The sequence below is a fragment of the Eleutherodactylus coqui genome, chromosome 3 (assembly GCF_035609145.1).
Source record: "Eleutherodactylus coqui strain aEleCoq1 chromosome 3, aEleCoq1.hap1, whole genome shotgun sequence".
Taxonomy (NCBI): domain Eukaryota; kingdom Metazoa; phylum Chordata; class Amphibia; order Anura; family Eleutherodactylidae; genus Eleutherodactylus; species Eleutherodactylus coqui.
The window spans coordinates 54,444,489-54,469,002 of NC_089839.1; the positions used below are offsets into that span (position 1 = coordinate 54,444,489).

The 24,514-nt window shown below is 41.2% G+C and overlaps 26 non-coding genes across 26 annotated transcripts; all 26 read left to right on the forward strand.

The window, feature by feature from the left end:
- The first annotated feature begins 230 nt into the window (after positions 1 to 230).
- TRNAF-GAA (transfer RNA phenylalanine (anticodon GAA)) lies at positions 231 to 303 on the forward strand. Its single transcript has one exon. It is a non-coding gene; the product is annotated as a tRNA-Phe (tRNA).
- A 1,455-nt stretch (positions 304 to 1,758) lies between these two features.
- Positions 1,759 to 1,831, forward strand: TRNAF-GAA (transfer RNA phenylalanine (anticodon GAA)). Its single transcript has one exon. It is a non-coding gene; the product is annotated as a tRNA-Phe (tRNA).
- A 1,048-nt stretch (positions 1,832 to 2,879) lies between these two features.
- On the forward strand, positions 2,880 to 2,952 carry TRNAF-GAA (transfer RNA phenylalanine (anticodon GAA)). Its single transcript has one exon. It is a non-coding gene; the product is annotated as a tRNA-Phe (tRNA).
- Positions 2,953 to 3,261: 309 nt separating this feature from the next.
- Positions 3,262 to 3,334, forward strand: TRNAF-GAA (transfer RNA phenylalanine (anticodon GAA)). The gene has a single exon. It is a non-coding gene; the product is annotated as a tRNA-Phe (tRNA).
- A 309-nt stretch (positions 3,335 to 3,643) lies between these two features.
- On the forward strand, positions 3,644 to 3,716 carry TRNAF-GAA (transfer RNA phenylalanine (anticodon GAA)). Its single transcript has one exon. It is a non-coding gene; the product is annotated as a tRNA-Phe (tRNA).
- Positions 3,717 to 4,025: 309 nt separating this feature from the next.
- Positions 4,026 to 4,098, forward strand: TRNAF-GAA (transfer RNA phenylalanine (anticodon GAA)). Its single transcript has one exon. It is a non-coding gene; the product is annotated as a tRNA-Phe (tRNA).
- Positions 4,099 to 5,146: 1,048 nt separating this feature from the next.
- Positions 5,147 to 5,219, forward strand: TRNAF-GAA (transfer RNA phenylalanine (anticodon GAA)). Its single transcript has one exon. It is a non-coding gene; the product is annotated as a tRNA-Phe (tRNA).
- Positions 5,220 to 5,885: 666 nt separating this feature from the next.
- On the forward strand, positions 5,886 to 5,958 carry TRNAF-GAA (transfer RNA phenylalanine (anticodon GAA)). Its single transcript has one exon. It is a non-coding gene; the product is annotated as a tRNA-Phe (tRNA).
- Positions 5,959 to 6,267: 309 nt separating this feature from the next.
- Positions 6,268 to 6,340, forward strand: TRNAF-GAA (transfer RNA phenylalanine (anticodon GAA)). Its single transcript has one exon. It is a non-coding gene; the product is annotated as a tRNA-Phe (tRNA).
- Positions 6,341 to 7,388: 1,048 nt separating this feature from the next.
- On the forward strand, positions 7,389 to 7,461 carry TRNAF-GAA (transfer RNA phenylalanine (anticodon GAA)). Its single transcript has one exon. It is a non-coding gene; the product is annotated as a tRNA-Phe (tRNA).
- A 666-nt stretch (positions 7,462 to 8,127) lies between these two features.
- On the forward strand, positions 8,128 to 8,200 carry TRNAF-GAA (transfer RNA phenylalanine (anticodon GAA)). Its single transcript has one exon. It is a non-coding gene; the product is annotated as a tRNA-Phe (tRNA).
- A 1,048-nt stretch (positions 8,201 to 9,248) lies between these two features.
- On the forward strand, positions 9,249 to 9,321 carry TRNAF-GAA (transfer RNA phenylalanine (anticodon GAA)). Its single transcript has one exon. It is a non-coding gene; the product is annotated as a tRNA-Phe (tRNA).
- Positions 9,322 to 9,987: 666 nt separating this feature from the next.
- Positions 9,988 to 10,060, forward strand: TRNAF-GAA (transfer RNA phenylalanine (anticodon GAA)). Its single transcript has one exon. It is a non-coding gene; the product is annotated as a tRNA-Phe (tRNA).
- A 309-nt stretch (positions 10,061 to 10,369) lies between these two features.
- TRNAF-GAA (transfer RNA phenylalanine (anticodon GAA)) lies at positions 10,370 to 10,442 on the forward strand. The gene has a single exon. It is a non-coding gene; the product is annotated as a tRNA-Phe (tRNA).
- A 691-nt stretch (positions 10,443 to 11,133) lies between these two features.
- Positions 11,134 to 11,206, forward strand: TRNAF-GAA (transfer RNA phenylalanine (anticodon GAA)). Its single transcript has one exon. It is a non-coding gene; the product is annotated as a tRNA-Phe (tRNA).
- Positions 11,207 to 11,515: 309 nt separating this feature from the next.
- Positions 11,516 to 11,588, forward strand: TRNAF-GAA (transfer RNA phenylalanine (anticodon GAA)). The gene has a single exon. It is a non-coding gene; the product is annotated as a tRNA-Phe (tRNA).
- A 666-nt stretch (positions 11,589 to 12,254) lies between these two features.
- TRNAF-GAA (transfer RNA phenylalanine (anticodon GAA)) lies at positions 12,255 to 12,327 on the forward strand. Its single transcript has one exon. It is a non-coding gene; the product is annotated as a tRNA-Phe (tRNA).
- A 1,837-nt stretch (positions 12,328 to 14,164) lies between these two features.
- TRNAF-GAA (transfer RNA phenylalanine (anticodon GAA)) lies at positions 14,165 to 14,237 on the forward strand. The gene has a single exon. It is a non-coding gene; the product is annotated as a tRNA-Phe (tRNA).
- A 666-nt stretch (positions 14,238 to 14,903) lies between these two features.
- TRNAF-GAA (transfer RNA phenylalanine (anticodon GAA)) lies at positions 14,904 to 14,976 on the forward strand. Its single transcript has one exon. It is a non-coding gene; the product is annotated as a tRNA-Phe (tRNA).
- Positions 14,977 to 16,431: 1,455 nt separating this feature from the next.
- TRNAF-GAA (transfer RNA phenylalanine (anticodon GAA)) lies at positions 16,432 to 16,504 on the forward strand. The gene has a single exon. It is a non-coding gene; the product is annotated as a tRNA-Phe (tRNA).
- A 1,737-nt stretch (positions 16,505 to 18,241) lies between these two features.
- On the forward strand, positions 18,242 to 18,314 carry TRNAF-GAA (transfer RNA phenylalanine (anticodon GAA)). The gene has a single exon. It is a non-coding gene; the product is annotated as a tRNA-Phe (tRNA).
- Positions 18,315 to 19,769: 1,455 nt separating this feature from the next.
- Positions 19,770 to 19,842, forward strand: TRNAF-GAA (transfer RNA phenylalanine (anticodon GAA)). The gene has a single exon. It is a non-coding gene; the product is annotated as a tRNA-Phe (tRNA).
- A 1,787-nt stretch (positions 19,843 to 21,629) lies between these two features.
- On the forward strand, positions 21,630 to 21,702 carry TRNAF-GAA (transfer RNA phenylalanine (anticodon GAA)). Its single transcript has one exon. It is a non-coding gene; the product is annotated as a tRNA-Phe (tRNA).
- A 309-nt stretch (positions 21,703 to 22,011) lies between these two features.
- Positions 22,012 to 22,084, forward strand: TRNAF-GAA (transfer RNA phenylalanine (anticodon GAA)). Its single transcript has one exon. It is a non-coding gene; the product is annotated as a tRNA-Phe (tRNA).
- Positions 22,085 to 23,489: 1,405 nt separating this feature from the next.
- TRNAF-GAA (transfer RNA phenylalanine (anticodon GAA)) lies at positions 23,490 to 23,562 on the forward strand. Its single transcript has one exon. It is a non-coding gene; the product is annotated as a tRNA-Phe (tRNA).
- A 309-nt stretch (positions 23,563 to 23,871) lies between these two features.
- TRNAF-GAA (transfer RNA phenylalanine (anticodon GAA)) lies at positions 23,872 to 23,944 on the forward strand. The gene has a single exon. It is a non-coding gene; the product is annotated as a tRNA-Phe (tRNA).
- Positions 23,945 to 24,514: the final 570 nt, after the last annotated feature.

Here is a 24,514-nt window from a genome sequence, read left to right on the forward strand (position 1 = left end):
AGCAAGTCTGGCAGTTTGGGAAAATTCTAAAAATAAAGCAAGACAAAGCAGGTCCGTGAGAAGTGTGTTAAAATGACAATCCCAGACACATTCTTGGTTTTCTGCAACTTATTTTGAATATGATTTTGATTTCTTTTTTCCTTTGTCGATGTTTGGAGTTTTCACCGTGGAAAAGATCAAAACACCACAAATTTGACGGTCTTAGAATATCGTAAAAAGTTGCGCTTGCAGCCGAAATAGCTCAGTTGGGAGAGCGTTAGACTGAAGATCTAAAGGTCCCTGGTTCGATCCCGGGTTTCGGCATGTTGCTATGAGCGTACTTGGTTCTCGTTTCTCTCTTCGTGTGTTGTAGTTTTGGCACCCATGAAAGTGCGAAATCAGCAGAAAGTCTGGCAGTTTGGGAAAATTCTAAAAATAAAGCAAGACAAAGCAGGTCCGTGAGAAGTGTGTTAAAATGACAGTCCCAGACACATTCTTGGTTTTCTGCAACCTATTTTGAATATGATTTTGATTTCTCTTTTCCTTTGTCGATGTTTGGAGTTTTCACCGTGGAAAAGATCAAAACACCACAAATTTGACGGTCTTAGAATATCGTAAAAAGTTGCGCTTGCAGCCGAAATAGCTCAGTTGGGAGAGCATTAGATTGAAGATCTAAAGGTCCCTGGTTCGATCCCAGGTTTCAGCATGTTGCTATGAGTGTACTTGGTACTCGTTTCTCTCTTTGTGTTTTGTAGTTTTGGCACCCATGAAAGTGCGAAATCAGCAGCAAGTCTGGCAGTTTGGGAAAATTCTAAAAATAAAGCAAGACAAAGCAGGTCCGTGAGAAGTGTGTTAAAATGACAATCCCAGACACATTCTTGGTTTTCTGCAACTTATTTTGAATATGATTTTGATTTCTTTTTTCCTTTGTCGATGTTTGGAGTTTTCACCGTGGAAAAGATCAAAACACCACAAATTTGACGGTCTTAGAATATTGTAAAAAGTTGTGCTTGCAGCCGAAATAGCTCAGTTGGGAGAGCGTTAGACTGAAGATCTAAAGGTCCCTGGTTCGATCCCGTGTTTCGGCATGTTGCTATGAGCGTACTTCGTTCTCGTTTCACTCTTCGTGTGTTGTAGTTTTGGCACCCGTGAATGTGCGAAATCAGCAGCAAGTGTGACAGTTTGGGAAAATTCTAAAAATAAAGCAAGACAAAGCAGGTCTGTGAGAAGTGTGTTAAAATGACAGTCCCAGACACAATCTTGGTTTTCTGCAACCTATGTTGAATATGATTTTGATTTCTCTTTTCCTTTGTCGATGTTTGGAGTTTTCACCGTGGAAAAGAGCAAAACACCACAAATTTGACGGTCTTAGAATATCGTAAAAAGTTGTGCTTGCAGCCAAAATAGCTCAGTTGGGAGAGCGTTAGACTGAAGATCTAAAGGTCCCTGGTTCGATCCCGGGTTTCGGCATGTTGCTATGAGTGTACTTGGTACTCGTTTCTCTCTTCGTGTGTTGTAGTTTTGGCACCCATGAAAGTGCGAAATCAGCAGAAAGTCTGGCAGTTTGGGAAAATTCTAAAAATATAGCAAGACAAAGCAGGTCCGTGAGAAGTGTGTTAAAATGACAGTCCCAGACACATTCTTGGTTTTCTGCAACCTATTTTGAATATGATTTTGATATCTCTTTTCCTTTGTCGATGTTTGGAGTTTTCACCGTGGAAAAGATCAAAACACCACAAATTTGACGGTCTTAGAATATCGTAAAAAGTTGTGCTTGCAGCCGAAATAGCTCAGTTGGGAGAGCGTTAGACTGAAGATCTAAAGGTCCCTGGTTCGATCCCGGGTTTCGGCATGTTGCTATGAGTGTACTTGGTACTCGTTTCTCTCTTCGTGTGTTGTAGTTTTGGCACCCATGAAAGTGCGAAATCAGCAGCAAGTCTGGCAGTTTGGGAAAATTCTAAAAATAAAGCAAGACAAAGCAGGTCCGTGAGAAGTGTGTTAAAATGACAATCCCAGACACATTCTTGGTTTTCTGCAACTTATTTTGAATATGATTTTGATTTCTTTTTTCCTTTGTCGGTGTTTGGAGTTTTCACCGTGGAAAAGATCAAAACACCACAAATTTGACCGTCTTAGAATATTGTAAAAAGTTGTGCTTGAAGCCGAAATAGCTCAGTTGGGAGAGCGTTAGACTGAAGATCTGAAGGTCCCTGGTTCGATCCCGTGTTTCGGCATGTTGCTATGAGCGTACTTGGTTCTCGTTTCACTCTTCGTGTGTTGTAGTTTTGGCACCCGTGAATGTGCGAAATCAGCAGCAAGTGTGACAGTTTGGGAAAATTCTAAAAATAAAGCAAGACAAAGCAGGTCTGTGAGAAGTGTGTTAAAATGACAGTCCCAGACACAATCTTGGTTTTCTGCAACCTATGTTGAATATGATTTTGATTTCTCTTTTCCTTTGTCGATGTTTGGAGTTTTCACCGTGGAAAAGATCAAAACACCACAAATTTGACGGTCTTAGAATATCGTAAAAAGTTGCACTTGCAGCCGAAATAGCTCAGTTGGGAGAGCGTTAGATTGAAGATCTAAAGGTCCCTGGTTCGATCCCGGGTTTCAGCATGTTGCTATGAGTGTACTTGGTACTCGTTTCTCTCTTCGTGTGTTGTAGTTTTGGCACCCATGAAAGTGCGAAATCAGCAGCAAGTCTGGCAGTTTGGGAAAATTCTAAAAATAAAGCAAGACAAAGCAGGTCCGTGAGAAGTGTGTTAAAATGACAGTCCCAGACACATTCTTGGTTTTCTGCAACCTATTTTGAATATGATTTTGATTTCTCTTTTCCTTTGTCGATGTCAAAACACCACAAATTTTACGGTCTTAGAATATCGTAAAAAGTTGCGCTTGCAGCCGAAATAGCTCAGTTGGGAGAGCGTTAGACTGAAGATCTAAAGGTCCCTGGTTCAATCCCGGGTTTCGGCATGTTGCTATGAGCGTACTTGGTTCTAGTTTCTCTCTTCGTGTGTTGTAGTTTTGGCACCCATGAAAGTGCGAAATCAGCAGCAAGTCTGGCAGTTTGGGAAAATTCTAAAAATAAAGCAAGACAAAGCAGGTCCGTGAGAAGTGTGTTAAAATGACAGTCCCAGACACATTCTTGGTTTTCTGCAACCTATTTTGAATATGATTTTGATTTCTCTTTTCCTTTGTCGATGTTTGGAGTTTTCACCGTGGAAAAGATCAAAACACCACAAATTTAACGGTCTTAGAATATCGTAAAAAGTCGTGCTTGCAGCCGAAATAGCTCAGTTGGGAGAGCGTTAGACTGAAGATCTAAAGGTCCCTGGTTCAATCCCGGGTTTCGGCATGTTGCTATGAGTGTACTTGGTACTCGTTTCTCTCTTCGTGTGTTGTAGTTTTGGCACCCATGAAAGTGCGAAATCAGCAGCAAGTCTGGCAGTTTGGGAAAATTCTAAAAATATAGCAAGATAAAGCAGGTCCGTGAGAAGTGTGTTAAAATGACAGTCCCAGACACATTCTTGGTTTTCTGCAACCTATTTTGAATATGATTTTGATATCTCTTTTCCTTTGTCGATGTTTGGAGTTTTCACCGTGGAAAAGATCAAAACACCACAAATTTGACGGTCTTAGAATATCGTAAAAAGTTGTGCTTGCAGCCGAAATAGCTCAGTTGGGAGAGCGTTAGACTGAAGATCTAAAGGTCCCTGGTTCGATCCCGGGTTTCGGCATGTTGCTATGAGCGTACTTGGTTCTCGTTTCTCTCTTCGTGTGTTGTAGTTTTGGCACCCATGAAAGTGCGAAATCAGCAGAAAGTCTGGCAGTTTGGGAAAATTCTAAAAATAAAGCAAGACAAAGCAGGTCCGTGAGAAGTGTGTTAAAATGACAGTCCCAGACACATTCTTGGTTTTCTGCAACCTATTTTGAATATGATTTTGATTTCTCTTTTCCTTTGTCGATGTTTGGAGTTTTCACCGTGGAAAAGATCAAAACACCACAAATTTGACGGTCTTAGAATATCGTAAAAAGTTGCGCTTGCAGCCGAAATAGCTCAGTTGGGAGAGCGTTAGACTGAAGATCTAAAGGTCCCTGGTTCGATCCCGGGTTTCGGCATGTTGCTATGAGCGTACTTGGTTCTAGTTTCTCTCTTCGTGTGTTGTAGTTTTGGCACCCATGAAAGTGCGAAATCAGCAGCAAGTGTGGCAGTTTGGGAAAATTCTAAAAATAAAGCAAGACAAAGCAGGTCCGTGAGAAGTGTGTTAAAATGACAATCCCAGACACATTCTTGGTTTTCTGCAACTTATTTTGAATATGATTTTGATTTCTTTTTTCCTTTGTCGATGTTTGGAGTTTTCACCGTGGAAAAGATCAAAACACCACAAATTTGACGGTCTTAGAATATTGTAAAAAGTTGTGCTTGCAGCCGAAATAGCTCAGTTGGGAGAGCGTTAGACTGAAGATCTAAAGGTCCCTGGTTCGATCCCGTGTTTCGGCATGTTGCTATGAGCGTACTTCGTTCTCGTTTCACTCTTCGTGTGTTGTAGTTTTGGCACCCGTGAATGTGCGAAATCAGCAGCAAGTGTGACAGTTTGGGAAAATTCTAAAAATAAAGCAAGACAAAGCAGGTCCGTGAGAAGTGTGTTAAAATGACAGTCCCAGACACAATCTTGGTTTTCTGCAACCTATGTTGAATATGATTTTGATTTCTCTTTTCCTTTGTCGATGTTTGGAGTTTTCACCGTGGAAAAGATCAAAACACCACAAATTTGACGGTCTTAGAATATCGTAAAAAGTTGCGCTTGCAGCCGAAATAGCTCAGTTGGGAGAGCGTTAGATTGAAGATCTAAAGGTCCCTGGTTCAATCCCGGGTTTCAGCATGTTGCTATGAGTGTACTTGGTACTCGTTTCTCTCTTCGTGTGTTGTAGTTTTGGCACCCATGAAAGTGCGAAATCAGCAGCAAGTCTGGCAGTTTGGGAAAATTCTAAAAATAAAGCAAGACAAAGCAGGTCCGTGAGAAGTGTGTTAAAATGACAGTCCCAGACACATTCTTGGTTTTCTGCAACCTATTTTGAATATGATTTTGATTTCTCTTTTCCTTTGTCGATGTCAAAACACCACAAATTTTACGGTCTTAGAATATCGTAAAAAGTTGCGCTTGCAGCCGAAATAGCTCAGTTGGGAGAGCGTTAGACTGAAGATCTAAAGGTCCCTGGTTCGATCCCGGGTTTCGGCATGTTGCTATGAGCGTACTTGGTTCTAGTTTCTCTCTTCGTGTGTTGTAGTTTTGGCACCCATGAAAGTGCGAAATCAGCAGCAAGTGTGACAGTTTGGGAAAATTCTAAAAATAAAGCAAGACAAAGCAGGTCCGTGAGAAGTGTGTTAAAATGACAGTCCCAGACACAATCTTGGTTTTCTGCAACCTATGTTGAATATGATTTTGATTTCTCTTTTCCTTTGTCGATGTTTGGAGTTTTCACCGTGGAAAAGATCAAAACACCACAAATTTGACGGTCTTAGAATATCGTAAAAAGTTGCGCTTGCAGCCGAAATAGCTCAGTTGGGAGAGCGTTAGATTGAAGATCTAAAGGTCCCTGGTTCAATCCCGGGTTTCAGCATGTTGCTATGAGTGTACTTGGTACTCGTTTCTCTCTTCGTGTGTTGTAGTTTTGGCACCCATGAAAGTGCGAAATCAGCAGCAAGTCTGGCAGTTTGGGAAAATTCTAAAAATAAAGCAAGACAAAGCAGGTCCGTGAGAAGTGTGTTAAAATGACAGTCCCAGACACATTCTTGGTTTTCTGCAACCTATTTTGAATATGATTTTGATTTCTCTTTTCCTTTGTCGATGTCAAAACACCACAAATTTTACGGTCTTAGAATATCGTAAAAAGTTGCGCTTGCAGCCGAAATAGCTCAGTTGGGAGAGCGTTAGACTGAAGATCTAAAGGTCCCTGGTTCGATCCCGGGTTTCGGCATGTTGCTATGAGCGTACTTGGTTCTAGTTTCTCTCTTCGTGTGTTGTAGTTTTGGCACCCATGAAAGTGCGAAATCAGCAGCAAGTGTGGCAGTTTGGGAAAATTCTAAAAATAAAGCAAGACAAAGCAGGTCCGTGAGAAGTGTGTTAAAATGACAATCCCAGACACATTCTTGGTTTTCTGCAACTTATTTTGAATATGATTTTGATTTCTTTTTTCCTTTGTCGATGTTTGGAGTTTTCACCGTGGAAAAGATCAAAACACCACAAATTTTACGGTCTTAGAATATTGTAAAAAGTTGTGCTTGCAGCCGAAATAGCTCAGTTGGGAGAGCGTTAGACTGAAGATCTAAAGGTCCCTGGTTCGATCCCGGGTTTCGGCATGTTGCTATGAGCGTACTTGGTTCTAGTTTCTCTCTTCGTGTGTTGTAGTTTTGGCACCCATGAAAGTGCGAAATCAGCAGCAAGTGTGACAGTTTGGGAAAATTCTAAAAATAAAGCAAGACAAAGCAGGTCCGTGAGAAGTGTGTTAAAATGACAGTCCCAGACACAATCTTGGTTTTCTGCAACCTATGTTGAATATGATTTTGATTTCTCTTTTCCTTTGTCGATGTTTGGAGTTTTCACCGTGGAAAAGATCAAAACACCACAAATTTGACGGTCTTAGAATATCGTAAAAAGTTGCGCTTGCAGCCGAAATAGCTCAGTTGGGAGAGCGTTAGATTGAAGATCTAAAGGTCCCTGGTTTGATCCCGGGTTTCGGCATGTTGCTATGAGCGTACTTGGTTCTCGTTTCTCTCTTCGTGTGTTGTAGTTTTGGCACCCATGAAAGTGCGAAATCAGCAGAAAGTCTGGCAGTTTGGGAAAATTCTAAAAATAAAGCAAGACAAAGCAGGTCCGTGAGAAGTGTGTTAAAATGACAGTCCCAGACACATTCTTGGTTTTCTGCAACCTATTTTGAATATGATTTTGATTTCTCTTTTCCTTTGTCGATGTTTGGAGTTTTCACCGTGGAAAAGATCAAAACACCACAAATTTGACGGTCTTAGAATATCGTAAAAAGTTGCGCTTGCAGCCGAAATAGCTCAGTTGGGAGAGCATTAGATTGAAGATCGAAAGGTCCCTGGTTCGATCCCGGGTTTCAGCATGTTGCTATGAGTGTACTTGGTACTCGTTTCTCTCTTCGTGTGTTGTAGTTTTGGCACCCATGAAAGTGCGAAATCAGCAGCAAGTCTGGCAGTTTGGGAAAATTCTAAAAATAAAGCAAGACAAAGCAGGTCCGTGAGAAGTGTGTTAAAATGACAGTCCCAGACACATTCTTGGTTTTCTGCAACCTATTTTGAATATGATTTTGATTTCTCTTTTCCTTTGTCGATGTCAAAACACCACAAATTTTACGGTCTTAGAATATCGTAAAAAGTTGCGCTTGCAGCCGAAATAGCTCAGTTGGGAGAGCGTTAGACTGAAGATCTAAAGGTCCCTGGTTCGATCCCGGGTTTCGGCATGTTGCTATGAGCGTACTTGGTTCTAGTTTCTCTCTTCGTGTGTTGTAGTTTTGGCACCCATGAAAGTGCGAAATCAGCAGCAAGTCTGGCAGTTTGGGAAAATTCTAAAAATAAAGCAAGACAAAGCAGGTCCGTGAGAAGTGTGTTAAAATGACAGTCCCAGACACATTCTTGGTTTTCTGCAACCTATTTTGAATATGATTTTGATATCTCTTTTCCTTTGTCGATGTTTGGAGTTTTCACCGTGGAAAAGATCAAAACACCACAAATTTGACGGTCTTAGAATATCGTAAAAAGTTGTGCTTGCAGCCGAAATAGCTCAGTTGGGAGAGCGTTAGACTGAAGATCTAAAGGTCCCTGGTTTGATCCCGGGTTTCGGCATGTTGCTATGAGCGTACTTGGTTCTCGTTTCTCTCTTCGTGTGTTGTAGTTTTGGCACCCATGAAAGTGCGAAATCAGCAGCAAGTCTGGCAGTTTGGGAAAATTCTAAAAATAAAGCAAGACAAAGCAGGTCCGTGAGAAGTGTGTTAAAATGACAGTCCCAGACACATTCTTGGTTTTCTGCAACCTATTTTGAATATGATTTTGATTTCTCTTTTCCTTTGTCGATGTCAAAACACCACAAATTTTACGGTCTTAGAATATCGTAAAAAGTTGCGCTTGCAGCCGAAATAGCTCAGTTGGGAGAGCGTTAGACTGAAGATCTAAAGGTCCCTGGTTCGATCCCGGGTTTCGGCATGTTGCTATGAGCGTACTTGGTTCTAGTTTCTCTCTTCGTGTGTTGTAGTTTTGGCACCCATGAAAGTGCGAAATCAGCAGCAAGTGTGACAGTTTGGGAAAATTCTAAAAATAAAGCAAGACAAAGCAGGTCCGTGAGAAGTGTGTTAAAATGACAGTCCCAGACACAATCTTGGTTTTCTGCAACCTATGTTGAATATGATTTTGATTTCTCTTTTCCTTTGTCGATGTTTGGAGTTTTCACCGTGGAAAAGATCAAAACACCACAAATTTGACGGTCTTAGAATATCGTAAAAAGTTGCGCTTGCAGCCGAAATAGCTCAGTTGGGAGAGCGTTAGATTGAAGATCTAAAGGTCCCTGGTTCGATCCCGTGTTTCGGCATGTTGCTATGAGCGTACTTCGTTCTCGTTTCACTCTTCGTGTGTTGTAGTTTTGGCACCCGTGAATGTGCGAAATCAGCAGCAAGTGTGACAGTTTGGGAAAATTCTAAAAATAAAGCAAGACAAAGCAGGTCCGTGAGAAGTGTGTTAAAATGACAGTCCCAGACACAATCTTGGTTTTCTGCAACCTATGTTGAATATGATTTTGATTTCTCTTTTCCTTTGTCGATGTTTGGAGTTTTCACCGTGGAAAAGATCAAAACACCACAAATTTGACGGTCTTAGAATATCGTAAAAAGTTGCGCTTGCAGCCGAAATAGCTCAGTTGGGAGAGCGTTAGATTGAAGATCTAAAGGTCCCTGGTTCAATCCCGGGTTTCAGCATGTTGCTATGAGTGTACTTGGTACTCGTTTCTCTCTTCGTGTGTTGTAGTTTTGGCACCCATGAAAGTGCGAAATCAGCAGCAAGTCTGGCAGTTTGGGAAAATTCTAAAAATAAAGCAAGACAAAGCAGGTCCGTGAGAAGTGTGTTAAAATGACAGTCCCAGACACATTCTTGGTTTTCTGCAACCTATTTTGAATATGATTTTGATTTCTCTTTTCCTTTGTCGATGTCAAAACACCACAAATTTTACGGTCTTAGAATATCGTAAAAAGTTGCGCTTGCAGCCGAAATAGCTCAGTTGGGAGAGCGTTAGACTGAAGATCTAAAGGTCCCTGGTTCGATCCCGGGTTTCGGCATGTTGCTATGAGCGTACTTGGTTCTAGTTTCTCTCTTCGTGTGTTGTAGTTTTGGCACCCATGAAAGTGCGAAATCAGCAGCAAGTGTGACAGTTTGGGAAAATTCTAAAAATAAAGCAAGACAAAGCAGGTCCGTGAGAAGTGTGTTAAAATGACAGTCCCAGACACAATCTTGGTTTTCTGCAACCTATGTTGAATATGATTTTGATTTCTCTTTTCCTTTGTCGATGTTTGGAGTTTTCACCGTGGAAAAGATCAAAACACCACAAATTTGACGGTCTTAGAATATCGTAAAAAGTTGCGCTTGCAGCCGAAATAGCTCAGTTGGGAGAGCGTTAGATTGAAGATCTAAAGGTCCCTGGTTCAATCCCGGGTTTCAGCATGTTGCTATGAGTGTACTTGGTACTCGTTTCTCTCTTCGTGTGTTGTAGTTTTGGCACCCATGAAAGTGCGAAATCAGCAGCAAGTCTGGCAGTTTGGGAAAATTCTAAAAATAAAGCAAGACAAAGCAGGTCCGTGAGAAGTGTGTTAAAATGACAGTCCCAGACACATTCTTGGTTTTCTGCAACCTATTTTGAATATGATTTTGATTTCTCTTTTCCTTTGTCGATGTCAAAACACCACAAATTTTACGGTCTTAGAATATCGTAAAAAGTTGCGCTTGCAGCCGAAATAGCTCAGTTGGGAGAGCGTTAGACTGAAGATCTAAAGGTCCCTGGTTCGATCCCGGGTTTCGGCATGTTGCTATGAGCGTACTTGGTTCTAGTTTCTCTCTTCGTGTGTTGTAGTTTTGGCACCCATGAAAGTGCGAAATCAGCAGCAAGTGTGGCAGTTTGGGAAAATTCTAAAAATAAAGCAAGACAAAGCAGGTCCGTGAGAAGTGTGTTAAAATGACAGTCCCAGACACAATCTTGGTTTTCTGCAACCTATGTTGAATATGATTTTGATTTCTCTTTTCCTTTGTCGATGTTTGGAGTTTTCACCGTGGAAAAGATCAAAACACCACAAATTTGACGGTCTTAGAATATCGTAAAAAGTTGCGCTTGCAGCCGAAATAGCTCAGTTGGGAGAGCGTTAGACTGAAGATCTAAAGGTCCCTGGTTCGATCCCGGGTTTCGGCATGTTGCTATGAGCGTACTTGGTTCTCGTTTCTCTCTTCGTGTGTTGTAGTTTTGGCACCCATGAAAGTGCGAAATCAGCAGAAAGTCTGGCAGTTTGGGAAAATTCTAAAAATAAAGCAAGACAAAGCAGGTCCGTGAGAAGTGTGTTAAAATGACAGTCCCAGACACATTCTTGGTTTTCTGCAACCTATTTTGAATATGATTTTGATTTCTCTTTTCCTTTGTCGATGTTTGGAGTTTTCACCGTGGAAAAGATCAAAACACCACAAATTTGACGGTCTTAGAATATCGTAAAAAGTTGCGCTTGCAGCCGAAATAGCTCAGTTGGGAGAGCATTAGATTGAAGATCTAAAGGTCCCTGGTTCGATCCCAGGTTTCAGCATGTTGCTATGAGTGTACTTGGTACTCGTTTCTCTCTTTGTGTTTTGTGGTTTTGGCACCCATGAAAGTGCGAAATCAGCAGCAAGTGTGGCAGTTTGGGAAAATTCTAAAAATAAAGCAAGACAAAGCAGGTCCGTGAGAAGTGTGTTAAAATGACAGTCCCAGACACATTCTTGGTTTTCTGCAACCTATTTTGAATATGATTTTGATTTCTCTTTTCCTTTGTCGATGTTTGGAGTTTTCACCGTGGAAAAGATCAAAACACCACAAATTTAACGGTCTTAGAATATCGTAAAAAGTCGTGCTTGCAGCCGAAATAGCTCAGTTGGGAGAGCGTTAGACTGAAGATCTAAAGGTCCCTGGTTCAATCCCGGGTTTCGGCATGTTGCTATGAGTGTACTTGGTACTCGTTTCTCTCTTCGTGTGTTGTAGTTTTGGCACCCATGAAAGTGCGAAATCAGCAGCAAGTCTGGCAGTTTGGGAAAATTCTAAAAATATAGCAAGATAAAGCAGGTCCGTGAGAAGTGTGTTAAAATGACAGTCCCAGACACATTCTTGGTTTTCTGCAACCTATTTTGAATATGATTTTGATATCTCTTTTCCTTTGTCGATGTTTGGAGTTTTCACCGTGGAAAAGATCAAAACACCACAAATTTGACGGTCTTAGAATATCGTAAAAAGTTGTGCTTGCAGCCGAAATAGCTCAGTTGGGAGAGCGTTAGACTGAAGATCTAAAGGTCCCTGGTTCGATCCCGGGTTTCGGCATGTTGCTATGAGCGTACTTGGTTCTCGTTTCTCTCTTCGTGTGTTGTAGTTTTGGCACCCATGAAAGTGCGAAATCAGCAGAAAGTCTGGCAGTTTGGGAAAATTCTAAAAATAAAGCAAGACAAAGCAGGTCCGTGAGAAGTGTGTTAAAATGACAGTCCCAGACACATTCTTGGTTTTCTGCAACCTATTTTGAATATGATTTTGATTTCTCTTTTCCTTTGTCGATGTTTGGAGTTTTCACCGTGGAAAAGATCAAAACACCACAAATTTGACGGTCTTAGAATATCGTAAAAAGTTGCGCTTGCAGCCGAAATAGCTCAGTTGGGAGAGCGTTAGATTGAAGATCTAAAGGTCCCTGGTTCAATCCCGGGTTTCAGCATGTTGCTATGAGTGTACTTGGTACTCGTTTCTCTCTTCGTGTGTTGTAGTTTTGGCACCCATGAAAGTGCGAAATCAGCAGCAAGTCTGGCAGTTTGGGAAAATTCTAAAAATAAAGCAAGACAAAGCAGGTCCGTGAGAAGTGTGTTAAAATGACAGTCCCAGACACATTCTTGGTTTTCTGCAACCTATTTTGAATATGATTTTGATTTCTCTTTTCCTTTGTCGATGTCAAAACACCACAAATTTTACGGTCTTAGAATATCGTAAAAAGTTGCGCTTGCAGCCGAAATAGCTCAGTTGGGAGAGCGTTAGACTGAAGATCTAAAGGTCCCTGGTTCGATCCCGGGTTTCGGCATGTTGCTATGAGCGTACTTGGTTCTAGTTTCTCTCTTCGTGTGTTGTAGTTTTGGCACCCATGAAAGTGCGAAATCAGCAGCAAGTGTGGCAGTTTGGGAAAATTCTAAAAATAAAGCAAGACAAAGCAGGTCCGTGAGAAGTGTGTTAAAATGACAGTCCCAGACACAATCTTGGTTTTCTGCAACCTATGTTGAATATGATTTTGATTTCTCTTTTCCTTTGTCGATGTTTGGAGTTTTCACCGTGGAAAAGATCAAAACACCACAAATTTGACGGTCTTAGAATATCGTAAGAAGTTGCGCTTGCAGCTGAAATAGCTCAGTTGGGAGAGCGTTAGACTGAAGATCTAAAGGTCCCTGGTTCGATCCCGGGTTTCGGCATGTTGCTATGAGCGTACTTGGTTCTCGTTTCTCTCTTCGTGTGTTGTAGTTTTGGCACCCATGAAAGTGCGAAATCAGCAGAAAGTCTGGCAGTTTGGGAAAATTCTAAAAATAAAGCAAGACAAAGCAGGTCCGTGAGAAGTGTGTTAAAATGACAGTCCCAGACACATTCTTGGTTTTCTGCAACCTATTTTGAATATGATTTTGATTTCTCTTTTCCTTTGTCGATGTTTGGAGTTTTCACCGTGGAAAAGATCAAAACACCACAAATTTGACGGTCTTAGAATATCGTAAAAAGTTGCGCTTGCAGCCGAAATAGCTCAGTTGGGAGAGCATTAGATTGAAGATCTAAAGGTCCCTGGTTCGATCCCAGGTTTCAGCATGTTGCTATGAGTGTACTTGGTACTCGTTTCTCTCTTTGTGTTTTGTAGTTTTGGCACCCATGAAAGTGCGAAATCAGCAGCAAGTCTGGCAGTTTGGGAAAATTCTAAAAATAAAGCAAGACAAAGCAGGTCCGTGAGAAGTGTGTTAAAATGACAATCCCAGACACATTCTTGGTTTTCTGCAACTTATTTTGAATATGATTTTGATTTCTTTTTTCCTTTGTCGATGTTTGGAGTTTTCACCGTGGAAAAGATCAAAACACCACAAATTTGACGGTCTTAGAATATTGTAAAAAGTTGTGCTTGCAGCCGAAATAGCTCAGTTGGGAGAGCGTTAGACTGAAGATCTAAAGGTCCCTGGTTCGATCCCGTGTTTCGGCATGTTGCTATGAGCGTACTTCGTTCTCGTTTCACTCTTCGTGTGTTGTAGTTTTGGCACCCGTGAATGTGCGAAATCAGCAGCAAGTGTGACAGTTTGGGAAAATTCTAAAAATAAAGCAAGACAAAGCAGGTCTGTGAGAAGTGTGTTAAAATGACAGTCCCAGACACAATCTTGGTTTTCTGCAACCTATGTTGAATATGATTTTGATTTCTCTTTTCCTTTGTCGATGTTTGGAGTTTTCACCGTGGAAAAGAGCAAAACACCACAAATTTGACGGTCTTAGAATATCGTAAAAAGTTGTGCTTGCAGCCAAAATAGCTCAGTTGGGAGAGCGTTAGACTGAAGATCTAAAGGTCCCTGGTTCGATCCCGGGTTTCGGCATGTTGCTATGAGTGTACTTGGTACTCGTTTCTCTCTTCGTGTGTTGTAGTTTTGGCACCCATGAAAGTGCGAAATCAGCAGAAAGTCTGGCAGTTTGGGAAAATTCTAAAAATATAGCAAGACAAAGCAGGTCCGTGAGAAGTGTGTTAAAATGACAGTCCCAGACACATTCTTGGTTTTCTGCAACCTATTTTGAATATGATTTTGATATCTCTTTTCCTTTGTCGATGTTTGGAGTTTTCACCGTGGAAAAGATCAAAACACCACAAATTTGACGGTCTTAGAATATCGTAAAAAGTTGTGCTTGCAGCCGAAATAGCTCAGTTGGGAGAGCGTTAGACTGAAGATCTAAAGGTCCCTGGTTCGATCCCGGGTTTCGGCATGTTGCTATGAGTGTACTTGGTACTCGTTTCTCTCTTCGTGTGTTGTAGTTTTGGCACCCATGAAAGTGCGAAATCAGCAGCAAGTCTGGCAGTTTGGGAAAATTCTAAAAATAAAGCAAGACAAAGCAGGTCCGTGAGAAGTGTGTTAAAATGACAGTCCCAGACACATTCTTGGTTTTCTGCAACCTATTTTGAATATGATTTTGATTTCTCTTTTCCTTTGTCGATGTTTGGAGTTTTCACCGTGGAAAAGATCAAAACACCACAAATTTGACGGTCTTAGAATATCGTAAAAAGTTGCGCTTGCAGCCGAAATAGCTCAGTTGGGAGAGCATTAGATTGAAGATCGAAAGGTCCCTGGTTCGATCCCGGGTTTCAGCATGTTGCTATGAGTGTACTTGGTACTCGTTTCTCTCTTCGTGTGTTGTAGTTTTGGCACCCATGAAAGTGCGAAATCAGCAGCAAGTCTGGCAGTTTGGGAAAATTCTAAAAATAAAGCAAGACAAAGCAGGTCCGTGAGAAGTGTGTTAAAATGACAGTCCCAGACACATTCTTGGTTTTCTGCAACCTATTTTGAATATGATTTTGATTTCTCTTTTCCTTTGTCGATGTCAAAACACCACAAATTTTACGGTCTTAGAATATCGTAAAAAGTTGCGCTTGCAGCCGAAATAGCTCAGTTGGGAGAGCGTTAGACTGAAGATCTAAAGGTCCCTGGTTCGATCCCGGGTTTCGGCATGTTGCTATGAGCGTACTTGGTTCTAGTTTCTCTCTTCGTGTGTTGTAGTTTTGGCACCCATGAAAGTGCGAAATCAGCAGCAAGTCTGGCAGTTTGGGAAAATTCTAAAAATAAAGCAAGACAAAGCAGGTCCGTGAGAAGTGTGTTAAAATGACAGTCCCAGACACATTCTTGGTTTTCTGCAACCTATTTTGAATATGATTTTGATATCTCTTTTCCTTTGTCGATGTTTGGAGTTTTCACCGTGGAAAAGATCAAAACACCACAAATTTGACGGTCTTAGAATATCGTAAAAAGTTGTGCTTGCAGCCGAAATAGCTCAGTTGGGAGAGCGTTAGACTGAAGATCTAAAGGTCCCTGGTTTGATCCCGGGTTTCGGCATGTTGCTATGAGCGTACTTGGTTCTCGTTTCTCTCTTCGTGTGTTGTAGTTTTGGCACCCATGAAAGTGCGAAATCAGCAGAAAGTCTGGCAGTTTGGGAAAATTCTAAAAATAAAGCAAGACAAAGCAGGTCCGTGAGAAGTGTGTTAAAATGACAGTCCCAGACACATTCTTGGTTTTCTGCAACCTATTTTGAATATGATTTTGATTTCTCTTTTCCTTTGTCGATGTTTGGAGTTTTCACCGTGGAAAAGATCAAAACACCACAAATTTGACGGTCTTAGAATATCGTAAAAAGTTGCGCTTGCAGCCGAAATAGCTCAGTTGGGAGAGCATTAGATTGAAGATCGAAAGGTCCCTGGTTCGATCCCGGGTTTCAGCATGTTGCTATGAGTGTACTTGGTACTCGTTTCTCTCTTTGTGTTTTGTAGTTTTGGCACCCATGAAAGTGCGAAATCAGCAGCAAGTCTGGCAGTTTGGGAAAATTCTAAAAATAAAGCAAGACAAAGCAGGTCCGTGAGAAGTGTGTTAAAATGACAATCCCAGACACATTCTTGGTTTTCTGCAACTTATTTTGAATATGATTTTGATTTCTTTTTTCCTTTGTCGATGTTTGGAGTTTTCACCGTGGAAAAGATCAAAACACCACAAATTTGACGGTCTTAGAATATTGTAAAAAGTTGTGCTTGCAGCTGAAATAGCTCAGTTGGGAGAGCGTTAGACTGAAGATCTAAAGGTCCCTGGTTCGATCCCAGGTTTCGGCATGTTGCTATGAGTGTACTTGGTACTCGTTTCTCTCTTCGTGTGTTGTAGTTTTGGCACCCATGAAAGTGCGAAATTAGCAGAAAGTCTGGCAGTTTGGGAAAATTCTAAAAATATAGCAAGACAAAGCAGGTCCGTGAGAAGTGTGTTAAAATGACAGTCCCAGACACATTCTTGGTTTTCTGCAACCTATTTTGAATATGATTTTGATATCTCTTTTCCTTTGTCGATGTTTGGAGTTTTCACCGTGGAAAAGATCAAAACACCACAAATTTGACGGTCTTAGAATATCGTAAAAAGTTGTGCTTGCAGCCGAAATAGCTCAGTTGGGAGAGCGTTAGACTGAAGATCTAAAGGTCCCTGGTTCGATCCCGGGTTTCGGCATGTTGCTATGAGTGTACTTGGTACTCGTTTCTCTCTTCGTGTGTTGTAGTTTTGGCACCCATGAAAGTGCGAAATCAGCAGAAAGTCTGGCAGTTTGGGAAAATTCTAAAAATATAGCAAGACAAAGCAGGTCCGTGAGAAGTGTGTTAAAATGACAGTCCCAGACACATTCTTGGTTTTCTGCAACCTATTTTGAATATGATTTTGATTTCTCTTTTCCTTTGTCGATGTCAAAACACCACAAATTTTACGGTCTTAGAATATCGTAAAAAGTTGCACTTGCAGCCGAAATAGCTCAGTTGGGAGAGCGTTAGATTGAAGATCTAAAGGTCCCTGGTTCGATCCCGGGTTTCAGCATGTTGCTATGAGTGTACTTGGTACTCGTTTCTCTCTTCGTGTGTTGTAGTTTTGGCACCCATGAAAGTGCGAAATCAGCAGCAAGTCTGGCAGTTTGGGAAAATTCTAAAAATAAAGCAAGACAAAGCAGGTCCGTGAGAAGTGTGTTAAAATGACAGTCCCAGACACATTCTTGGTTTTCTGCAACCTATTTTGAATATGATTTTGATTTCTCTTTTCCTTTGTCGATGTCAAAACACCACAAATTTTACGGTCTTAGAATATCGTAAAAAGTTGCGCTTGCAGCCGAAATAGCTCAGTTGGGAGAGCGTTAGACTGAAGATCTAAAGGTCCCTGGTTCGATCCCGTGTTTCGGCATGTTGCTATGAGCGTACTTGGTTCTCGTTTCACTCTTCGTGTGTTGTAGTTTTGGCACCCGTGAATGTGCGAAATCAGCAGCAAGTGTGACAGTTTGGGAAAATTCTAAAAATAAAGCAAGACAAAGCAGGTCTGTGAGAAGTGTGTTAAAATGACAGTCCCAGACACAATCTTGGTTTTCTGCAACCTATGTTGAATATGATTTTGATTTCTCTTTTCCTTTGTCGATGTTTGGAGTTTTCACCGTGGAAAAGATCAAAACACCACAAATTTGACGGTCTTAGAATATCGTAAAAAGTTGCGCTTGCAGCTGAAATAGCTCAGTTGGGAGAGCGTTAGACTGAAGATCTAAAGGTCCCTGGTTCGATCCCGGGTTTCGGCATGTTGCTATGAGCGTACTTGGTTCTCGTTTCTCTCTTCGTGTGTTGTAGTTTTGGCACCCATGAAAGTGCGAAATCAGCAGAAAGTCTGGCAGTTTGGGAAAATTCTAAAAATAAAGCAAGACAAAGCAGGTCCGTGAGAAGTGTGTTAAAATGACAGTCCCAGACACATTCTTGGTTTTCTGCAACCTATTTTGAATATGATTTTGATTTCTCTTTTCCTTTGTCGATGTCAAAACACCACAAATTTTACGGTCTTAGAATATCGTAAAAAGTTGCACTTGCAGCCGAAATAGCTCAGTTGGGAGAGCGTTAGATTGAAGATCTAAAGGTCCCTGGTTCGATCCCGGGTTTCAGCATGTTGCTATGAGTGTACTTGGTACTCGTTTCTCTCTTCGTGTGTTGTAGTTTTGGCACCCATGAAAGTGCGAAATCAGCAGCAAGTCTGGCAGTTTGGGAAAATTCTAAAAATAAAGCAAGACAAAGCAGGTCCGTGAGAAGTGTGTTAAAATGACAGTCCCAGACACATTCTTGGTTTTCTGCAACCTATTTTGAATATGATTTTGATTTCTCTTTTCCTTTGTCGATGTCAAAACACCACAAATTTTACGGTCTTAGAATATCGTAAAAAGTTGCGCTTGCAGCCGAAATAGCTCAGTTGGGAGAGCGTTAGACTGAAGATCTAAAGGTCCCTGGTTCGATCCCGGGTTTCGGCATGTTGCTATGAGCGTACTTGGTTCTAGTTTCTCTCTTCGTGTGTTGTAGTTTTGGCACCCATGAAAGTGCGAAATCAGCAGCAAGTCTGGCAGTTTGGGAAAATTCTAAAAATAAAGCAAGACAAAGCAGGTCCGTGAGAAGTGTGTTAAAATGACAGTCCCAGACACATTCTTGGTTTTCTGCAACCTATTTTGAATATGATTTTGATATCTCTTTTCCTTTGTCGATGTTTGGAGTTTTCACCGTGGAAAAGATCAAAACACCACAAATTTGACGGTCTTAGAATATCGTAAAAAGTTGTGCTTGCAGCCGAAATAGCTCAGTTGGGAGAGCGTTAGACTGAAGATCTAAAGGTCCCTGGTTTGATCCCGGGTTTCGGCATGTTGCTATGAGCGTACTTGGTTCTCGTTTCTCTCTTCGTGTGTTGTAGTTTTGGCACCCATGAAAGTGCGAAATCAGCAGAAAGTCTGGCAGTTTGGGAAAATTCTAAAAATAAAGCAAGACAAAGCAGGTCCGTGAGAAGTGTGTTAAAATGACAGTCCCAGACACATTCTTGGTTTTCTGCAACCTATTTTGAATATGATTTTGATTTCTCTTTTCCTTTGTCGATGTTTGGAGTTTTCACCGTGGAAAAGATCAAAACACCACAAATTTGACGGTCTTAGAATATCGTAAAAAGTTGCGCTTGCAGCCGAAATAGCTCAGTTGGGAGAGCATTAGATTGAAGATCGAAAGGTCCCTGGTTCGATCCCGGGTTTCAGCATGTTGCTATGAGTGTACTTGGTACTCGTTTCTCTCTTTGTGTTTTGTAGTTTTGGCACCCATGAAAGTGCGAAATCAGCAGCAAGTCTGGCAGTTTGGGAAAATTCTAAAAATAAAGCAAGACAAAGCAGGTCCGTGAGAAGTGTGTTAAAATGACAATCCCAGACACATTCTTGGTTTTCTGCAACTTATTTTGAATATGATTTTGATTTCTTTTTTCCTTTGTCGATGTTTGGAGTTTTCACCGTGGAAAAGATCAAAACACCACAAATTTGACGGTCTTAGAATATTGTAAAAAGTTGTGCTTGCAGCTGAAATAGCTCAGTTGGGAGAGCGTTAGACTGAAGATCTAAAGGTCCCTGGTTCGATCCCAGGTTTCGGCATGTTGCTATGAGTGTACTTGGTACTCGTTTCTCTCTTCGTGTGTTGTAGTTTTGGCACCCATGAAAGTGCGAAATTAGCAGAAAGTCTGGCAGTTTGGGAAAATTCTAAAAATATAGCAAGACAAAGCAGGTCCGTGAGAAGTGTGTTAAAATGACAGTCCCAGACACATTCTTGGTTTTCTGCAACCTATTTTGAATATGATTTTGATATCTCTTTTCCTTTGTCGATGTTTGGAGTTTTCACCGTGGAAAAGATCAAAACACCACAAATTTGACGGTCTTAGAATATCGTAAAAAGTTGTGCTTGCAGCCGAAATAGCTCAGTTGGGAGAGCGTTAGACTGAAGATCTAAAGGTCCCTGGTTCGATCCCGGGTTTCGGCATGTTGCTATGAGTGTACTTGGTACTCGTTTCTCTCTTCGTGTGTTGTAGTTTTGGCACCCATGAAAGTGCGAAATCAGCAGAAAGTCTGGCAGTTTGGGAAAATTCTAAAAATATAGCAAGACAAAGCAGGTCCGTGAGAAGTGTGTTAAAATGACAGTCCCAGACACATTCTTGGTTTTCTGCAACCTATTTTGAATATGATTTTGATTTCTCTTTTCCTTTGTCGATGTCAAAACACCACAAATTTTACGGTCTTAGAATATCGTAAAAAGTTGCACTTGCAGCCGAAATAGCTCAGTTGGGAGAGCGTTAGATTGAAGATCTAAAGGTCCCTGGTTCGATCCCGGGTTTCAGCATGTTGCTATGAGTGTACTTGGTACTCGTTTCTCTCTTCGTGTGTTGTAGTTTTGGCACCCATGAAAGTGCGAAATCAGCAGCAAGTCTGGCAGTTTGGGAAAATTCTAAAAATAAAGCAAGACAAAGCAGGTCCGTGAGAAGTGTGTTAAAATGACAGTCCCAGACACATTCTTGGTTTTCTGCAACCTATTTTGAATATGATTTTGATTTCTCTTTTCCTTTGTCGATGTCAAAACACCACAAATTTTACGGTCTTAGAATATCGTAAAAAGTTGCGCTTGCAGCCGAAATAGCTCAGTTGGGAGAGCGTTAGACTGAAGATCTAAAGGTCCCTGGTTCGATCCCGTGTTTCGGCATGTTGCTATGAGCGTACTTGGTTCTCGTTTCACTCTTCGTGTGTTGTAGTTTTGGCACCCGTGAATGTGCGAAATCAGCAGCAAGTGTGACAGTTTGGGAAAATTCTAAAAATAAAGCAAGACAAAGCAGGTCTGTGAGAAGTGTGTTAAAATGACAGTCCCAGACACAATCTTGGTTTTCTGCAACCTATGTTGAATATGATTTTGATTTCTCTTTTCCTTTGTCGATGTTTGGAGTTTTCACCGTGGAAAAGATCAAAACACCACAAATTTGACGGTCTTAGAATATCGTAAAAAGTTGCGCTTGCAGCTGAAATAGCTCAGTTGGGAGAGCGTTAGACTGAAGATCTAAAGGTCCCTGGTTCGATCCCGGGTTTCGGCATGTTGCTATGAGCGTACTTGGTTCTCGTTTCTCTCTTCGTGTGTTGTAGTTTTGGCACCCATGAAAGTGCGAAATCAGCAGAAAGTCTGGCAGTTTGGGAAAATTCTAAAAATAAAGCAAGACAAAGCAGGTCCGTGAGAAGTGTGTTAAAATGACAGTCCCAGACACATTCTTGGTTTTCTGCAACTTATTTTGAATATGATTTTGATTTCTTTTTTCCTTTGTCGATGTTTGGAGTTTTCACCGTGGAAAAGATCAAAACACCACAAATTTGACGGTCTTAGAATATTGTAAAAAGTTGTGCTTGCAGCTGAAATAGCTCAGTTGGGAGAGCGTTAGACTGAAGATCTAAAGGTCCCTGGTTCGATCCCAGGTTTCGGCATGTTGCTATGAGTGTACTTGGTACTCGTTTCTCTCTTCGTGTGTTGTAGTTTTGGCACCCATGAAAGTGCGAAATCAGCAGCAAGTGTGGCAGTTTGGGAAAATTCTAAAAATAAAGCAAGACAAAGCAGGTCCGTGAGAAGTGTGTTAAAATGACAGTCCCAGACACAATCTTGGTTTTCTGCAACCTATGTTGAATATGATTTTGATTTCTCTTTTCCTTTGTCGATGTTTGGAGTTTTCACCGTGGAAAAGATCAAAACACCACAAATTTGACGGTCTTAGAATATCGTAAAAAGTTGTGCTTGCAGCCGAAATAGCTCAGTTGGGAGAGCGTTAGACTGAAGATCTAAAGGTCCCTGGTTCGATCCCGGGTTTCGGCATGTTGCTATGAGTGTACTTGGTACTCGTTTCTCTCTTCGTGTGTTGTAGTTTTGGCACCCATGAAAGTGCGAAATCAGCAGCAAGTCTGGCAGTTTGGGAAAATTCTAAAAATAAAGCAAGACAAAGCAGGTCCGTGAGAAGTGTGTTAAAATGACAGTCCCAGACACATTCTTGGTTTTCTGCAACCTATTTTGAATATGATTTTGATTTCTCTTTTCCTTTGTCGATGTTTGGAGTTTTCACCGTGGAAAAGATCAAAACACCACAAATTTGACGGTCTTAGAATATCGTAAAAAGTTGTGCTTGCAGCCGAAATAGCTCAGTTGGGAGAGCGTTAGACTGAAGATCTAAAGGTCCCTGGTTCGATCCCGGGTTTCGGCATGTTGCTATGAGTGTACTTGGTACTCGTTTCTCTCTTCGTGTGTTGTAGTTTTTGCACCCATGAAAGTGCGAAATCAGCAGAAAGTCTGGCAGTTTGGGAAAATTCTAAAAATATAGCAAGACAAAGCAGGTCCGTGAGAAGTGTGTTAAAATGACAGTCCCAGACACATTCTTGGTTTTCTGCAACCTATTTTGAATATGATTTTGATATCTCTTTTCCTTTGTCGATGTTTGGAGTTTTCACCGTGGAAAAGATCAAAACACCACAAATTTGACGGTCTTAGAATATCGTAAAAAGTTGTGCTTGCAGCCGAAATAGCTCAGTTGGGAGAGCGTTAGATTGAAGATCTAAAGGTCCCTGGTTCGATCCCGGGTTTCAGCATGTTGCTATGAGTGTACTTGGTACTCGTTTCTCTCTTCGTGTGTTGTAGTTTTGGCACCCATGAAAGTGCGAAATCAGCAGCAAGTCTGGCAGTTTGGGAAAATTCTAAAAATAAAGCAAGACAAAGCAGGTCCGTGAGAAGTGTGTTAAAATGACAGTCCCAGACACATTCTTGGTTTTCTGCAACCTATTTTGAATATGATTTTGATTTCTCTTTTCCTTTGTCGATGTCAAAACACCACAAATTTTACGGTCTTAGAATATCGTAAAAAGTTGCGCTTGCAGCCGAAATAGCTCAGTTGGGAGAGCGTTAGACTGAAGATCTAAAGGTCCCTGGTTCGATCCCGTGTTTCGGCATGTTGCTATGAGCGTACTTGGTTCTCGTTTCACTCTTCGTGTGTTGTAGTTTTGGCACCCGTGAATGTGCGAAATCAGCAGCAAGTGTGACAGTTTGGGAAAATTCTAAAAATAAAGCAAGACAAAGCAGGTCTGTGAGAAGTGTGTTAAAATGACAGTCCCAGACACAATCTTGGTTTTCTGCAACCTATGTTGAATATGATTTTGATTTCTCTTTTCCTTTGTCGATGTTTGGAGTTTTCACCGTGGAAAAGATCAAAACACCACAAATTTGACGGTCTTAGAATATCGTAAAAAGTTGTGCTTGCAGCCGAAATAGCTCAGTTGGGAGAGTGTTAGACTGAAGATCTAAAGGTCCCTGGTTCGATCCCGGGTTTCGGCATGTTGCTATGAGTGTACTTGGTACTCGTTTCTCTCTTCGTGTGTTGTAGTTTTGGCACCCATGAAAGTGCGAAATCAGCAGCAAGTCTGGCAGTTTGGGAAAATTCTAAAAATAAAGCAAGACAAAGCAGGTCCGTGAGAAGAGTGTTAAAATGACAGTCCCAGACACATTCTTGGTTTTCTGCAACCTATTTTGAATATGATTTTGATTTCTCTTTTCCTTTGTCGATGTCAAAACACCACAAATTTGACGGTCTTAGAATATCGTAAAAAGTTGTGCTTGCAGCCGAAATAGCTCAGTTGGGAGAGCGTTAGACTGAAGATCTAAAGGTCCCTGGTTCGATCCCGGGTTTCGGCATGTTGCTATGAGTGTACTTGGTACTCGTTTCTCTCTTCGTGTGTTGTAGTTTTGGCACCCATGAAAGTGCGAAATCAGCAGCAAGTCTGGCAGTTTGGGAAAATTCTAAAAATAAAGCAAGACAAAGCAGGTCCGTGAGAAGTGTGTTAAAATGACAGTCCCAGACACATTCTTGGTTTTCTGCAACCTATTTTGAATATGATTTTGATTTCTCTTTTCCTTTGTCGATGTTTGGAGTTTTCACCGTGGAAAAGATCAAAACACCACAAATTTAACGGTCTTAGAATATCGTAAAAAGTCGTGCTTGCAGCCGAAATAGCTCAGTTGGGAGAGCGTTAGACTGAAGATCTAAAGGTCCCTGGTTCAATCCCGGGTTTCGGCATGTTGCTATGAGTGTACTTGGTACTCGTTTCTCTCTTCGTGTGTTGTAGTTTTGGCACCCATGAAAGTGCGAAATCAGCAGAAAGTCTGGCAGTTTGGGAAAATTCTAAAAATAAAGCAAGACAAAGCAGGTCCGTGAGAAGTGTGTTAAAATGACAGTCCCAGACACATTCTTGGTTTTCTGCAACCTATTTTGAATATGATTTTGATTTCTCTTTTCCTTTGTCGATGTTTGGAGTTTTCACCGTGGAAAAGATCAAAACACCACAAATTTGACGGTCTTAGAATATCGTAAAAAGTTGCGCTTGCAGCCGAAATAGCTCAGTTGGGAGAGCGTTAGATTGAAGATCGAAAGGTCCCTGGTTCGATCCCGGGTTTCAGCATGTTGCTATGAGTGTACTTGGTACTCGTTTCTCTCTTTGTGTTTTGTAGTTTTGGCACCCATGAAAGTGCGAAATCAGCAGCAAGTCTGGCAGTTTGGGAAAATTCTAAAAATAAAGCAAGACAAAGCAGGTCCGTGAGAAGTGTGTTAAAATGACAATCCCAGACACATTCTTGGTTTTCTGCAACT